The sequence below is a fragment of the Centropristis striata genome, chromosome 10 (assembly GCF_030273125.1).
Source record: "Centropristis striata isolate RG_2023a ecotype Rhode Island chromosome 10, C.striata_1.0, whole genome shotgun sequence".
NCBI lineage: Eukaryota > Metazoa > Chordata > Actinopteri > Perciformes > Serranidae > Centropristis > Centropristis striata.
The window spans coordinates 2,651,495-2,666,330 of record NC_081526.1 but is presented as its reverse complement, the minus strand read 5'-3'; positions in this window follow the sequence as shown (position 1 = coordinate 2,666,330).

The following is a 14,836-nucleotide window of genomic DNA, read 5'->3' as shown; positions in this document are numbered from 1 at the left end:
ACAAAACTGAGTCATGTAACTGATTTACTTCTCTCTTACTTCTCATAATCCCACCCCTCCTTTTCCCCTCTGTGTATTTTGGTCTCTGATGTCCCTTCCCTCCTCACTTTGTACAGCAGACCACCATCTTCATCACTTTCCCAAGTCTCTCTCTCTCTCTCATGGTGAAGGCCTTCCAGAGACAGGGTGAACCAACTCCACCTGGCCGTGAAGGGGACACTGGCACTGGAGTGGGACGCCGGTGCCGGCGCCATGCTGCTGCTACGTCAGACCTATACTGGTTAAGGCCTGTCCTCATTGACAGTGAGAGTGAGGAAGACCTGTCTGATTCTTGTCCCCAGCAGCAGCCAGAATAACTAAATGTACCCTACCCCAGGGCATTCCAGACGCCCCTCTCCCCAGCCACAACGTCCAGCTCCTCCTGCCGGACCCCGAGGCGTTGCCAGGCCAGGCGAGAGATATAATCCCTCCACCATGTTCTGGGTCTTCCCCGGGGCCTCCTACCAGTTGGACCTGGAACTCCTCTAACGGGAGGCGCCCGGGAGGCATCCTTACCAGATGCCAAAACCACCTGAGCTGGCTCCTTTCAATGCGAAGGAGCAGAGGCTCTACTCCAAGCTCCCTCCAGATGTCTGAGCTCCTCCCCCTATCTCTAAGGCTGAGCCCAGCCACCCTACGGAGGAAGCTCATTTTGGCCGCTTGTATCCGCTATCTTGTTCTTTCGTTCACTACCCAAAGCTCATGACCGTAGGTGAGGGTTGGAACATAGATGGACCGGTAAATCGAGAGCTTTGCCTTCAGGCTCAGCTCCTTCTTCACCACGACGTTCTGGTACAACGCCCACATCACTGCTGATGCCGCACCAAACCGCCTGTCCATCACACGCTCCGTTCTACCCTCACTCGTGAACAACACCCCGAGATACTTGAACTCCCTCACTTGAGGCAGTACCTCTCCCCACCCAGAGGGGGCAGTCCACCGTTGTCCGTCAGAGAACCATGGCCTCAGATTTGGATGTGCTGACTCTCATCCCAACCACTTCGTACTCGCCTGCAAACCGCTTCAGTGAGTGCTGGAGGTCTCGGTCTGATGAATCCAAAAGAACCACATCATCTGCAAAAGCAGAGATGCAATTCTAAGGTCACCAAACCGGATCCCTTCCTCCCCCCTGCTGCGCCTTGAGATCCTGTCCATGAATGAATGAACCTTTATTGTCATTGCACAGAGTACAAGTACAGTACAACGAAATTAAGCCATCAACCCGTCCAGAACGCATAATACACCAACAAACAATATCACAAGGTAGACAGGACAGGAAGACAGGGTGTGAAGAGAGATAAAATACAGCACACATGGGGAGAAGAAAGGAGGAAAAAAGCATGAAAAAAACCTCAGCAACATGGCATGGTACACTTTCACAACATGAATAGACGTATGACGTGCGGGGGGGGGCAGCATAGCCAGGCGGCCATCCGGACCTGCAGCCATTTGCGGCGCTGTTCACAGACCCGCCTGTCTCGCTGGGGGTATGAAGCGTTGAAGGCGTGGGTTGGGGGGTGGTTGGGGGAGGGATGTATGCATATCAGTATATGTGGAAGTTCGTGTATAGGCCTGAGACCCGCCTTTGTCAAGCACCAAACAGTTCGTCTCAGTTCGCTGGAATAACAAAAGCGATAAGCCTGGACGTTGCTAAGGAGATGGCCTTCCTTCCTGGGCCAGAGCAAAGGCAGACAGTTCAACAGGTGGTAGTGGAGTCGAGAGGGGGGGAGGATGGGATGATAGTGTCTCACTACATTCCTCAGCAGGGAAGATTAGCAACGGCCTTCGAGCCAAGGCTGTTGTTTGGGGAAGCCAGATAAGATTGGAATTTGAGCTGTGGGTGGAAGTGGCAGCGATTTTCTGCTACTAATCCTGTCGATGGTAAAAATGTCCCTCCTGATCTCCAGATCGATCCCTTTCCAGGGCTGCCACCTTTTCCTGGATGGTATCCATGGTGCGGTTTATAACCACAGTCTGAGTTCCGACAGCCCTGGCCATACATTCAATCATCACGGGCAGCTTAATGGGGCCTTTTACAGCTGACACCATTTCAACAGAAACATGAACATGAACAGAATCGGAGACAAGGGGCAACCCTGGCGGAGGCCAACACCCACCTGGAACTTGTTTGACGTTGTGCTGAGTATGCGGACACAGCTCTCACTTTGGTTATATAGGGACCAGATAGCTTGTAGCAACGAGCCCGGCACCCCATATTCCCGCAGTACCCCCCATAGGACTCCCTGAAGGAGACGGTCATAAGCCTTCTCCAAATCCACAAAACACATGCAGACTGGATGAGCATTCTCCCATGATCCCTCCAGAAGTCTCGCAAGGGTAAAGAGCTGGTCCGTTGTTCCACAGCCAGGGCGGAGGCCGCATTGTTCCTCTTGAATCTGAGGTTCGACAATCGGCCGGAGTCTCCTTTCCAGCACTCTGGAGTAGACTTTCCCGGGCAGGCTGAGAAGTGTAATTCAACGGTAATTGGAACACACCCTCCGGCCCCCCTTTTTGGAAATGGGACCACCACCCCAGTCTGCCAATCCACAGGCACTGTCCAAGACCACCACGTGACACTGAAGAGGCGTGCCAACCATGACAGCCTAACAGTGTCCAGCGCCTTCAGCATCTCAGGACGAATCTCATCGAACCCTGGCGCCTTGCCGCCGGGCAGCTTTTGAACTACCTCGGCGACCTCTGCCAGGGATAATGATGAGTCTTCCCCTGAGTCCTCAGACTCTGCCTCCTCTGCAGAGTTCCTCAAAGTGCTCTTTCCACTGTCTGAGGACATCCCCAGGTCGGGTCAGCAGGTCTCCTTTCCCGCTAAAACCTTTACCTGCCGCCCGACTCTCTGCGTACCTGACCCTTACGCTTAACTCTGCGGGTGGTGGGCCCACAGGTCGGCGGGTCCACGTGGTTTCTTCAGGCTGAGCCTGGCTGAGCCCCGTGGACCAAGCCCCGGCAACCAGACGCTCGCCTGTGTGCTCCCCTCCCAGGTCTGGCTCCATGAGGGGGCCCCAGTTTACCCGTGCAGGGCGAGGTACACCGTTCTTAATGGTCCAGCTTCATAAGGGTCTTTGAAGTGATCTTAGTCTGGCCCCTCCCCTGGGACCACTTTGCCTTGGGAGACCCTACCAGGACCTATTTCTCCCGACAACACAGCTCCCAGGATCACTGAAGCACACAAACCCTTCCACCACGTTAAGGTGGCGATTCTTGGATTTTTACATCTAGCCTAATATGGATGTTTTTAGAGTGGAAAGTTTGAATGTGAATGGGGCCAGAGAAGAAAGAAGAACTTTTATTTTTACAAGAGACACACAGCAACAAATGCAATGAGGCAGACTGGAGGAGAGAGTGGGAAGGGGAAGCCATCTTGAGCCATGGCACCTCCCAGAGTGGAGGAAGCGGCATCCTCTTCTCCAAAACATTCCCATGGTTCTCTACCGGAAAATGGTGGATTGCCCCCTCTGGGTGGGGAGAGAGGTACTGCCTCAAGCAGAGGAGTTCAAGTATCTCGGGGTCTTGTTCAGCAGTGAGGGTAGATTGGAGCATGAGATGAACAGGCGGTTTGGTGCGGCGTCAGCAGTAATGCGGGCGTTGTGCCAGACTGTGGTGGTGAAGAAAGAGCTGAGCCTGAAGGCAAAGCTCTCAATTTACCAGTCCAGCTATTTTCAAACCCTCACCTATGGTCATGAGCTTTGGGTAATGACTGAAAGAACGAGATCGCAGATACAATTGGCTGAAATGAGCTTCCTCCGTAGGGTGGCTGGGCTCAGCCTTAGAGATGTGAGGCTGTGATAAAGGGTGAGGAGCTCAGACATCCGGAGGGAACTCAGAGTATAGCCATTGCTCCTTCGCGTTGAAAGGAGCCAGTTGAGGTGGTTTGGGAATCTGGTAAGGAGGCCTCCCGGGCGCCTCCCGTTAGAGGTGTTCCGTGCACGTCCAACTGGTAGGAGGCCCCGGGGAAGACCTAGAACATGGTGGAGGGATTATATCTCTTGATTGGCCTGGGAATGCCTCGGAGTCCCCCAGGAGGAGCTGGACGTTGTGGCTGAGGAGAGGGGCGCCTGTAATGCCCTGCTTATCCTGCTGCCGCTGGATGGATGGATGGATGGACCTTTTGATTACAAATGCAATCTATTTAATGTTGTACACTGTGAACGGTTTGCCATCGTCTTCTGTGTCAAGAATTCAGGATTCCTTCAACCACTACTAAATATTAATTTGGTAATTTGATTATAATTCTATTCATGATTATTAATCAGTGTTCCAAATTGATAGTTTAGTAACTTTATGAGACTGATTTAGGTGAATTGGCTATATTTTTCTGTTTTACAGATGGTGCCCCAACGAGCTATGACTTAGAGCAAAACAAGTCATATCATTTCTTATAATTAATAATTATTTATGATAATTATTAATAATTCTGATAGCCATCTTACCACACTTTTGAACCTTGAGATCCACACAAGTGTCGCTCAGGTTCGCCCTTACATTTTTGATATCCTTATGGGAGGGATAGCATTTATATAGCCCTTTTATTTACATATTTGACGCGCTATGCAGGGTATCATTTATTAATAAAAGCGACATCATTAATTCCCAGCATTTACATGAAGTGCTTTTGTGCAAAGTCATTACCTCCGTGTCAACCGTTTGGAGGTTGTCTGTGTTTTGGTCTTTAAACTTTGCTGTTTCACAGATTGTTTTAACTTCATGAAAAGGCAGCATTACAATCACCCAAAAACGTTTTCTTCAGTACTTGACTTACTAAAAGACACTCTCAGGAGTCAGCTGCTCTGTTCTGTTGTATGCTAACCTAGATGGCTAGCAAATTGTAGTTCTATCTGCTAACTTGTGTGGATCTCACGGTTCAAAAGTGTGGTTAGATGGCTATCAGAATTCTTAATAATTATCAAAAAATAATTATTAATTATAATGAATGATATAACTTGATTTACTCTAAGTCATATGTGTATCATGGGAAGACACACCAAAATATCAAATATCGCACTTTTCATCCTTTTTTGCCATTTCCACGTTGCATACTTTAACAAACTCCTACAGATTTCACCTGAGCAGAGTGACTGCAGCCTCAGAAATGCTTTCCAGTTTTCGAGACTTTTGTGTTATGTCTTCTTTGAATGATGTAAATAGTTTACCAAAGTTATGTGTGGGGAAAAAATGTTATCTCAGTACCCAACAAGAGGATTGTGTCTGTCAGTTAAAAAAAAGAAAACAAACTGATACTGCTGCATGTGTTTTTTTTAAATCACAGAACCAAACAAGGTATAAACTGTATCGTGACTTCTGTGTACCGTTACCCCTTACTATTTACACATCTGATGAGTTTAGGTCCAGATTTCTTAATTTTTTTCTAATGTCTCCAAGACTTTCAAAAGTAAATACCTGGCTCTTTAGCTGCTAATTTATTGTCTACATTTACCAGCTCATCTCTAATTGTGTCTGTATGGTGGTGATGTAAGAGAGTCCTGAGAAGAGTGAAGTAAAAAATTAAAGTTGTGGGACTTAAAGCCCAAAGTTGAGTTGAAAACTTTCTGAGGGAAGCTGCAGAATAGGTTGATAATTCTCTGGTGATTTGTGGCTGGCAGCGACCCCTCTCACAGTACACATGATAATTGAATTTATTGTTATCCAAAACACTCGTTTTTGATTAAATATTGAACTCCAAATAAACAATCACTAAAAGTAATGAGAGACACAATATCAAATAGAAATAACATGACTGTATAGTAATAATTGCATCAGGTGTTGAAGTGTGATAGCTGCATCATGTGTTTATGCTGAAGCTTGTTTTTCTTAACACCTCTGATGGCAGTGATACCTCAGAGGTTGAAATGTCGTCATGTGACTAATCCATGCAGGTGTGAACAAAGTTTTTGTCTACAGGGGTTCAGTACACCGCCATCAGGAGCAACTAATGGGCTGAAGAACATTGTTCAAAGAGAGGCAGATTAAATCTAATGGGACCTGTGTGTGTGTGTGTCTGTGTCTGTGTCTGTGTCTGTGTGTGTGTGTGTGTGTGTGTCTGTGTCTGTGTGTGCACGTGCAAATGTGCTTGTTTGTTATGGGTTGGCCAATGGCAACAATAAACCGACAAATTAAGTGAAAGTAACACTGATCTGATACTTTTAGCTCTGCTCATTATGTCCACCATAGAAGTTACATTACTTTGTCTCATTAAACTCGCTTAAGACTACATATTTTTCATCATTTTTTCCTTTTTACTTCCATATGATATCACTTGGGTTGTTCACTTGTACCTTGGGTTTAAGTCAGGGAAGGACTGGGACAAAAAAAGGGCCCTGGGGTATCATGTATCAAAGAGTGCGTAGCTATGGCTGTAGGCATGTCTGAACATCGCTGGGTTTTTCTTTCTTTTCTGTTAATGGTTTTATACTTGAAGATCTTCCAGAACGAACTGTGAGGAAATGCTATCCTACCACTGAAGTGGCTGCAAATTTGATTCATCTTTTGCACAAAGCTCCTGCAGACATTTTCCCCTCCTCTTGTGATTTTTTTTATTTTGGATAGTTTTAACAGTAAACTGAAATCAACCAGTAGCCCCACTAAAGTTACAAAAGATCACTTCTGATTCGTCAACTCCCTGGAAAAATTAAAACAAAACAACTAAAGAGAAACTGCAGAACAGCAGAAAGAGGATAATGGAAGTATAAATCAGTTATCAAATTTTCGATGGAAAACAAGTGAATTAATTTAGATACATCACTTTTTAATGACGACAGACCAGTATCCCATCTTCCATTTTTAAGCAAGAGTTTAGGGAAACTTGTTTTTAATTGACTAAATTCTGAGACAGCACTAACCAAGGTTGTTAATGACCTCCAGTCCAATATGGATATGAACAAACTCTCCGTATTGGTATTACTTGACCTAAGAGCAGCCTTTGACACTGTAGACCACTCTCTTCTTTTAGGTTGACTTCATAGTGTGATTGGTCTCACTGGGAATTATTTTAATTGTTTTTTTACCTTGTTTAACCGATAGAGAATTTTTTTGTAAGCATAAATGAAAGTTCATTAAAAAAGCTATAAAATACATTGTTGTGTTCCCCTAGATTAAATTTTATTTTCATTGTTTTTTCACTTGTACATGCTGTCACTTGGAAATGTCATTAGGAGGTAAGGCTTCAGTTTCTATAGCTATGCTGATGACACACAGCTTTACATTGCTGTGTCTCCTCATGACTCAGGGACATTAGATGCCCTTTTTAACAGTATTTTAGACATCAAGTCATGGATGGCAGACAATTTCCTACAGCTCAACCAGGACAAAACTGAAGACTTAGTCATCGGTTCTGAAGCTCAGAGAGACAAACTCAATGCCAATTTTGCATTAGACCCACTCTGGTAATAAACCCAAGTCATCAGGGAAAAAAACCTTGGTTTACTTTTTCATTCAGAGTTTAGTTTTGAGTCCTACATTAGAAATATAACTAAGAATGCATTTTATTATCTGAAGAACAGTGCCAGAGTGCAACTGTTTCTCTCTCAATACAGAGAGTAATTTGTGGAGGGGCTATGGTGTATGTTTGTTATTTTCATAAAATGTTCTTAAAGGTTATTAAAAATGACTGTATGGTTTAAAATCAGGCAAGAGAGCAGTTGCTAAAACCAAGAAAACCACAGATCCTTGAGCAGAAGCACTGATATTTATTTACAAAATAAAATCAGGAATAAAAGATTAAAAATGGTAGGACCAGGGGGCTGGTATAAGGGTGTTAAAATGAGGGAAGCTAAAAACTGAGGGGCGAGGGAGTCCAATAAAACAGTCTCGAGTCTTATCTGCAAAGGCAGGGGCTGCAGCACTCGGGGCGCCAGTGGAAGTAGTTCTGTCGCCGTAGAAAGCGTTGATACACTCCGCGCTCGGTCCTGCGGCCTCTTCACCCCGCTGCACCGCACCGTTGTCTTCCTCAGGGCGTTGACCTCAAGCTATCAGGAGAGCAAGACAGCAGTCATTGCACTTTTAAACACACGTACATACAGCGGGTCACACTTAGTCGTAGATCACTACTCACGTAGAAGGAAGAGTATCTCATCCGCTTCTTCATGGGGCCTTCTAACAATCAGTCCCTGGCTTCTCCGTCCAACAGCTCTGGCGTGGTCACTGGGATCGGTCCCCTCTGTTCCTGCTTCGGCTTCCTGCCCTTTCCGCTCGATCGGTCTCTCCTCCCGTTTCCTCTGGAAGCTTGTTTAAAGTCCACCAATATTACGCTCCACAGGTGCAGGCGATTACGCACAATACACTCCCAGTGTGCATTACATGCAATAAAAACATAGATAAAAATGACACACTAAAATCAGAAATATTGTAAATTAAAAACACACTGGGAGCTAAAAAGACACACAATAAAATCTTACTTTACCCATGTGACAAATGCACACATTTATCACCTGCAGGATCACCTACTCTAATGCTCTACTTTCTGGTCTCCCAAAAAATAATATAGTTAATCTACAATTACTTCAAAACTCAGCAGCATGTTTGCTGACCAGGACGAAAAAGAGAGCACATATTTCACCTTCTAAAAGTCTCTGCATTGGCTGCCTGTTTCCTTTGCTTGCTTGAAGTTTATAAAGCTCTTAATGGTTTATGTGCTATTTATTTATCAGAGAGGTTTTCAGCCTATGAATCCTCTCCAACACTCAGGTCTTCTGGTAGTGGCCTCTTAATAATCCCTAAAGTCAGAACCTAAACACTCGGTGACCTTTCGTCACTATGGACCACACCTCGGGAACAGCCTTCCTGAAGACCTGAGGGCAGCAGAGAATGTTAATATTTTTATAATACATGTTATTCATATGAAAGGTGCTATGCAAATAAAGTTTGATTATTTTAATTAAACTTGACTGTCACTGAGTAGCATACTTGCCACAAAATTGTAAAAGCAGCAGAAAACTAATGCTGTTACTTTTTTTGTAACTTCATGAGAGGAACTAGGCCTATGATTTATGGTTTTTCATATTTTGAAAATAAAAAGACACTTCGTTTTTAAATTCAGTGTGCACACATAAACATAATTTCTACATGCTGAAATTTATCATAGAATTTTTTTTTATACAGTTCATATCGACATTGGTAAATATCTGTTATTATTATTATGGATTATTATCATTGTTATGGCCAATTTTTCATTTTTACCGGTGCATCCCTAATATAAATAGAATAACAAAAAGGAACTTTGGGCAAAAATATATGTAACTTGTACTTTGAGTATTTCATGTGGCCCACACAGGCAGACCTGTGATACAGTCAAAAAAACATTTGCAGATCCCACACAGGAAGAAGGCCACAGCCTGTGTTTAAATAAAACAGCACCAGAAGTGAATAAACAGCTATGTTTACTGTTACAAACACCCCAAAGATGTGACTCTCAAACAGACCTGCAGAGATACAACACATCCAGCATCTACATCTGTCTCTGAGAGGGTTCAGAGCAGTTTCCTCACACATCATGTGCATGGGAGAGAGAATAGTCAACAAGGAGTCAACAGTTCAAAAAGGTTATCTCCTGGCTTCATGCTCCTCTACAGATTAAGAACACTTCTGATAGATGAGCAGACTATATCTTTCTTTTCTTTTTTTAATAAATCATAAAATATCACCCAAAAAAAACGTAGCAGAGGAGTAAAAACACAGAAATATTATTTTGTTCTCACCAATTTCATGACGTCATCCTTCCACAGCTTCTCTACAGTATGTTGGCCTCACAGGAGCCAGGCTGCAGTATCTGAAGAGTAACAATGAGTCTAACTGTTTTCCTGAACCAGGGGTAAAACAAGGCATAAATCAGAGGGTTTAAACAAGAGTTAAAATAGAAGAGATAATTAATGAAGTAAATAGTTGAATTACTCATGTATTCTTGTCCTCCCAAACTTGCAAAGTAACTTGGTGTGAAACACATTAGAAACACAACTACCAAAACACCAAGAGTCCTGGCTGCTTTCAGCTCCGATTTCTTTGTTGTTTTAGTCACTGAAATCTGCTTTGTGACAGCTGTAATGTGAGAGCGCATGGCACGAGCTTGAGACACAGCCACAACAAAGACTCTCGAATATAAAACTATAATGACAGTAACAGGAACAATTAAGTTTAAAACAAGTTGAAGGTAGGAACCGGCATTATCTGTTAAAGGATGACAATCTCCATAGCAGTTTTCTTCATGTAGAATAAGATGATAATCAAAGAAGTCAGAATTGCTGGCAACAGAACAGAACCATAAAAGACAAACACAGACTCTAACTCTATTCACAGTGATTCTGGTGGTGTAATGCAGAGGGTCACAAATAGCCACATAGCGGTCAACTGATATGAGCACCATGTTTACGACTGAAACAGAGAGAGTGATGTCGGACAAAAACCAAAAAAGAGAACACAAAAGGTCACCAAACATCCAGCACTGTGGCACATTTGCTGGCATCACCAGGAGGCCCATAAGAAAATCTGAGACAGCCAGAGAGAGGAGGAGGATGTTGGTGGGTGTGTGGAGCTGCCTGGAGGGAAAGAGAAAAGCATCAATCTACAAAACACTCCTCATGACAAAATGTACAAACTATTACAAATATTGATTAAAAAAATGATTTAAGAATTTAGATGTTTTCTGTTCAGCACTATATAAAGTGAACATATTGAAGTGTTGACGATTTAAATTACAATATAGAGGTCACAGTGGTTTTTGCGTTAACGTGCAGTCAGGAGGACAGAAGATAATACTAGTGTTAGAGCAGCAACATTATTCACTACCAGTTCAAAGACAATTCTTCTTAATCTACAGCAGTTATTCACATGTTTAAAGTACAAAACCTGTAAAGAGAAACAAAAAAGTTAATCTCTGCCTGAAGTGGGAGATTGAGATGATGATGAGCAGGTTGAGGACCGCAGTGAGCACAGAGATGGAGTACAGTGTAATGTTAATAAATAAACTTTCAGGCGAAGGCCACCAGCAGGAGATATTGGGGAATTCACGGAAACAGGGCACCCAATCATCCCAAACCTCCATCTTCAGAGATCTGCAGATAGCTGCAGCTCTGGCAGCTTTCTGAACAAAACTGAGTCATGTAACTGATTTACTTCTCTGTTACTTCTCATAATCCCACCCCTCCTTTTCCCCTCTGTGTATTTTGGTCTCTGATGTCCCTTCCCTCCTCACTTTGCACATCACACCATCATCTTCATCACTTTCCCTGAATCTCTCTCTCTCTCTCTCTCTCTCTCTCTCTCTGTGTGTGAAAGTGGAGCGGTGGGAATTTTTTTTTCTTCCCATTAATGTAATTATGTTTTTTTCTTTGTCCCATTTGATTTAAAGTTCTGGGTAGTTTACTGGTTGAAAGTCACTTTAATTTGTGGTTTCAGCACTTTTTGTAGGTGGTTTACCTTGTTTATGGAGTTACTCTCCTGCCGGTGTCTTGCTGGCCGGCGTTTTTCTGCACCCCATGGTAAATGGAGAAGGCTTCTCCACACTGATGCAGAAAGATGGCATTAAGATCAGCCCCAGCTTTCCGTGCATTGTGGAGGATGTCGGACGGTAAGCTGTTGGGGAAATTCATGTCATGCCTAAGTACGGCATAATACACGGTGTCAGAAGTGCTGAAGCCCACCTCAGACGGAGTCGGTCATTCACAAGAAGTTGTCCGATTAAATAAATGATTAACCGCAACGTGCAAGTAACGTGAGTCCCAGTCGGCACTAGGCTAAGCTAACGCTAGCCAACAGTTAGAAACTGTGTGGAAGAGCATCCGAATGTGACGTTACGGAGTGGCAAATTGGTGTCGGCATTACCAGCAGAATAAAGAGGAACAATGGAAACACTAGTCTCCATAAGCCCATCTGAAAACTTCGACTTCTCCGATTTTTCTAACTGGCCCAACTAGGTCCACCGGTTTAAGAGGTTCCGTATTGCAGCCGGATTGGATAGTAAGGAAGAAGAATATCAAGTGAATTCATTAGTTTACACTATGGGCGACAAAGCCAATGATATTTTTGCCACGCTAGGCTTAAGTGCTGCAGATCAGAAGAAATATAAGGCAGTGAAAGAAGCATTTCATAAATATTTAATCTGTAAATATAATATAATCTATGAAAATAAAAGGTGACAAGAGCCAGGTGAATCAGCTGAGTCCTTCATCCCTGCAGTTTATAAACTAGCAGAACACTGTCAATATGGCCCACTGCAGGAAGAAATTATTAGAGACAGGATAGTGGTCGGCATTAGAAATCATGGCCTGTCAGAGAAGCTGCAAATGGACAGTGCATCAACACTGGGAAAAGCGGTAGTTGCAATAAGACAACACAAAGAAACTAGAAAATTTCCAATGGGGAAATTCAGAAAGGGCCACAGGGGCTACTGCCGGTGTGTACACTGTGATGAGATTCTTCAGAGATTTCAAGCTATGCCCTTTAACCTCAAAATGTGTGTGTGTGTGTGTGTGTGTGTGTGTGTGTGTGTGTGAAACGTGTATCTGGAGGAGTGTGTGTGCATTTGTGTGTGTGTAGTGTAATTAAAATCACATAAAGTTACCTGTGTGTGTGTGTGTGTGCGTGTGTGTTTGAAGCATGTGTATGCATGTGTGAGGAGTGTGCGTGCTTACGCGCATGTGTGTGTATCTGTAACTGTAATCACATCAAAGATCAAAGGCAATCAGATCAAAGCAATCAACAGAATTAACTGACACCTGTTCCGGCACAGTGACAGCAGAGGTGAACAGACTGAAATCTCTGGCCTCAAACAGAAAGCATTTTTGGCAAAACCAGAATACCTATCATTGATCCGACTTCACTTTGAGCGTCCCGAGTTCTTCCTGAACGTCTACATATGTTTGTTTTTTTAGAAAAATTAAAAAATAGCTTTGTTAGAGCGATCTAAAAAAAACTGTTACATCTCCCTTTTTCAGAAATCTTCCTGCATTTTTATTATGGGAGCCAATGAGGCTGTTGGTGCATGTTGGTGGCGCATCTGTGCGTCCTACGCCCAAACTATAACTCTGACAGCTTTACCAGAGGATTGTGAGGGAGAAGACAAATTTTCCTATACACACGCAATACACACCCATTTTAATCTCAGAATTTCTCCAAAAATGATCATGGTAATTGAACAGGGATTGATAAAAAACTATATGACCTATCGAAACGTGGATTAATACACCGATACACAAGACTTGTGTCTACTGTTTAAAGTTTAAATGGAGTCTCTAGGTGAAATTATGCCGGAGAAGTAGACGTTTAAAAATCTCCAATTATTGTTCTTTTTCGCTCATTTTTTTTCGGCCGTCCCATTCATTTCAATGCAAAATTTTGGGCAGTTTTACAAAAATTTGTATTCTGTAGAGAAAAGTAATAGCACACCGATCCCGATCAAACCGCACGTTTTGATATATAATTTGTCCTGCAACTCTTCAAGTTGTAGGACTAGTAGCGGGACGAAATTGCGTCCGGAAGAGGAAGAAGAAGAAATCCACAGTATAAAAGTAGTGCTTGGTGCGATTGCCCCGAGGACCTAATTAAGAAACAGCAGCCCACAGTACGGAGATAAACATCACAGACCAAAAAGGCAAATGTGGACTTATTAAAATTCAGGAAAAAGTTCCACAAGGAAAACAGCCTATGGACAGAGTCAAAAGCAAAAAATGTTCTCGAGGAGGACATTCTTTTCCTGGGAGCAGTTTCCACAGTGGAGAAACCCAAACAATGGCAAAAGACACTGAAAGTGAATGGCCAAGACATTATCTTCAAACTGGATACAGGGGCGGACAGCATATAAAGACAAGGCAACGACACAACCAGTGTATTTATTACAAAAGTTAGCTACTCCCTTGCTTGGCTTTCCAGCAATCCCAGCGCTACAGCTACTGCATCTAGTTGACAGTGTTAGAGAACTGGAAACTGAAATGAAAAAGCAATACCCTGAAGTCTTCACAGGATTGAGCTGCCTAAATGGGGAGTATAGAATCAAGCTGAAGGAGCATGCCAAGCCCTATGCATTGTCACTGTCACGACGTGTACCTCTACCATTGTATGACAAAGTTAGAGTAGAGCTCCAGAGAATGGGAGTAATTATGCCCATTGAAGAGGCCACACATTGGTGTGCAGGGATGGTTGTGGCACCAAAGCCCAAGGACAAGATAAGGATCTGTTCTGATATGACTCATCTAAATGAATATATCTGCCGAGAGAGACACATCTTGCCTGCTGTCGAGGAAATCCTGGCCAAGCTTTCAGGAGCAACAGTTTTTACAATACTGGATGCCACAGCTGGATTCTGGCAGATGCCACTCCATCCAGAATCAGTCCCGCTGACCAAATTTATCACCCCTTTTGGAAGATATTGTTACAAGAGACTGCCGTTCGGTATTTCATCGGCACCCGAACATTTTCAAAAGCGGCTAACACAGATGCTGACAGGGCTGGAAGGAACCTTGTGTCAGAGAGAGGGAACGTGTGTGTGTGTGTGTGTGTGTGTGTGTGTGTGTGAGGGGGGTTGAAGTTCCCCACACGAGTCGTAAAACCTCAGCTGTGAAGAGCCTTTTTCAGTAGAGGCTTGGAAGAAGGAAGTTGAGTTCAATAATTTGCTGTCTTGCAAATTTAGTTGCTGGTTGTCCTTGTGGTTGAGTTAAGCTTTTTCTGGCAGTTGCAAAGAACTTTGTATTCATTAATGCAACTTTGATGCCCAGAGAAGGTCAGAGTTGCAGTTGTTCCAGAATTCCTTATGGAAAGGAGATTCTGAATGAGGTCTCACCCTCAGATGAAGAGGATCTCA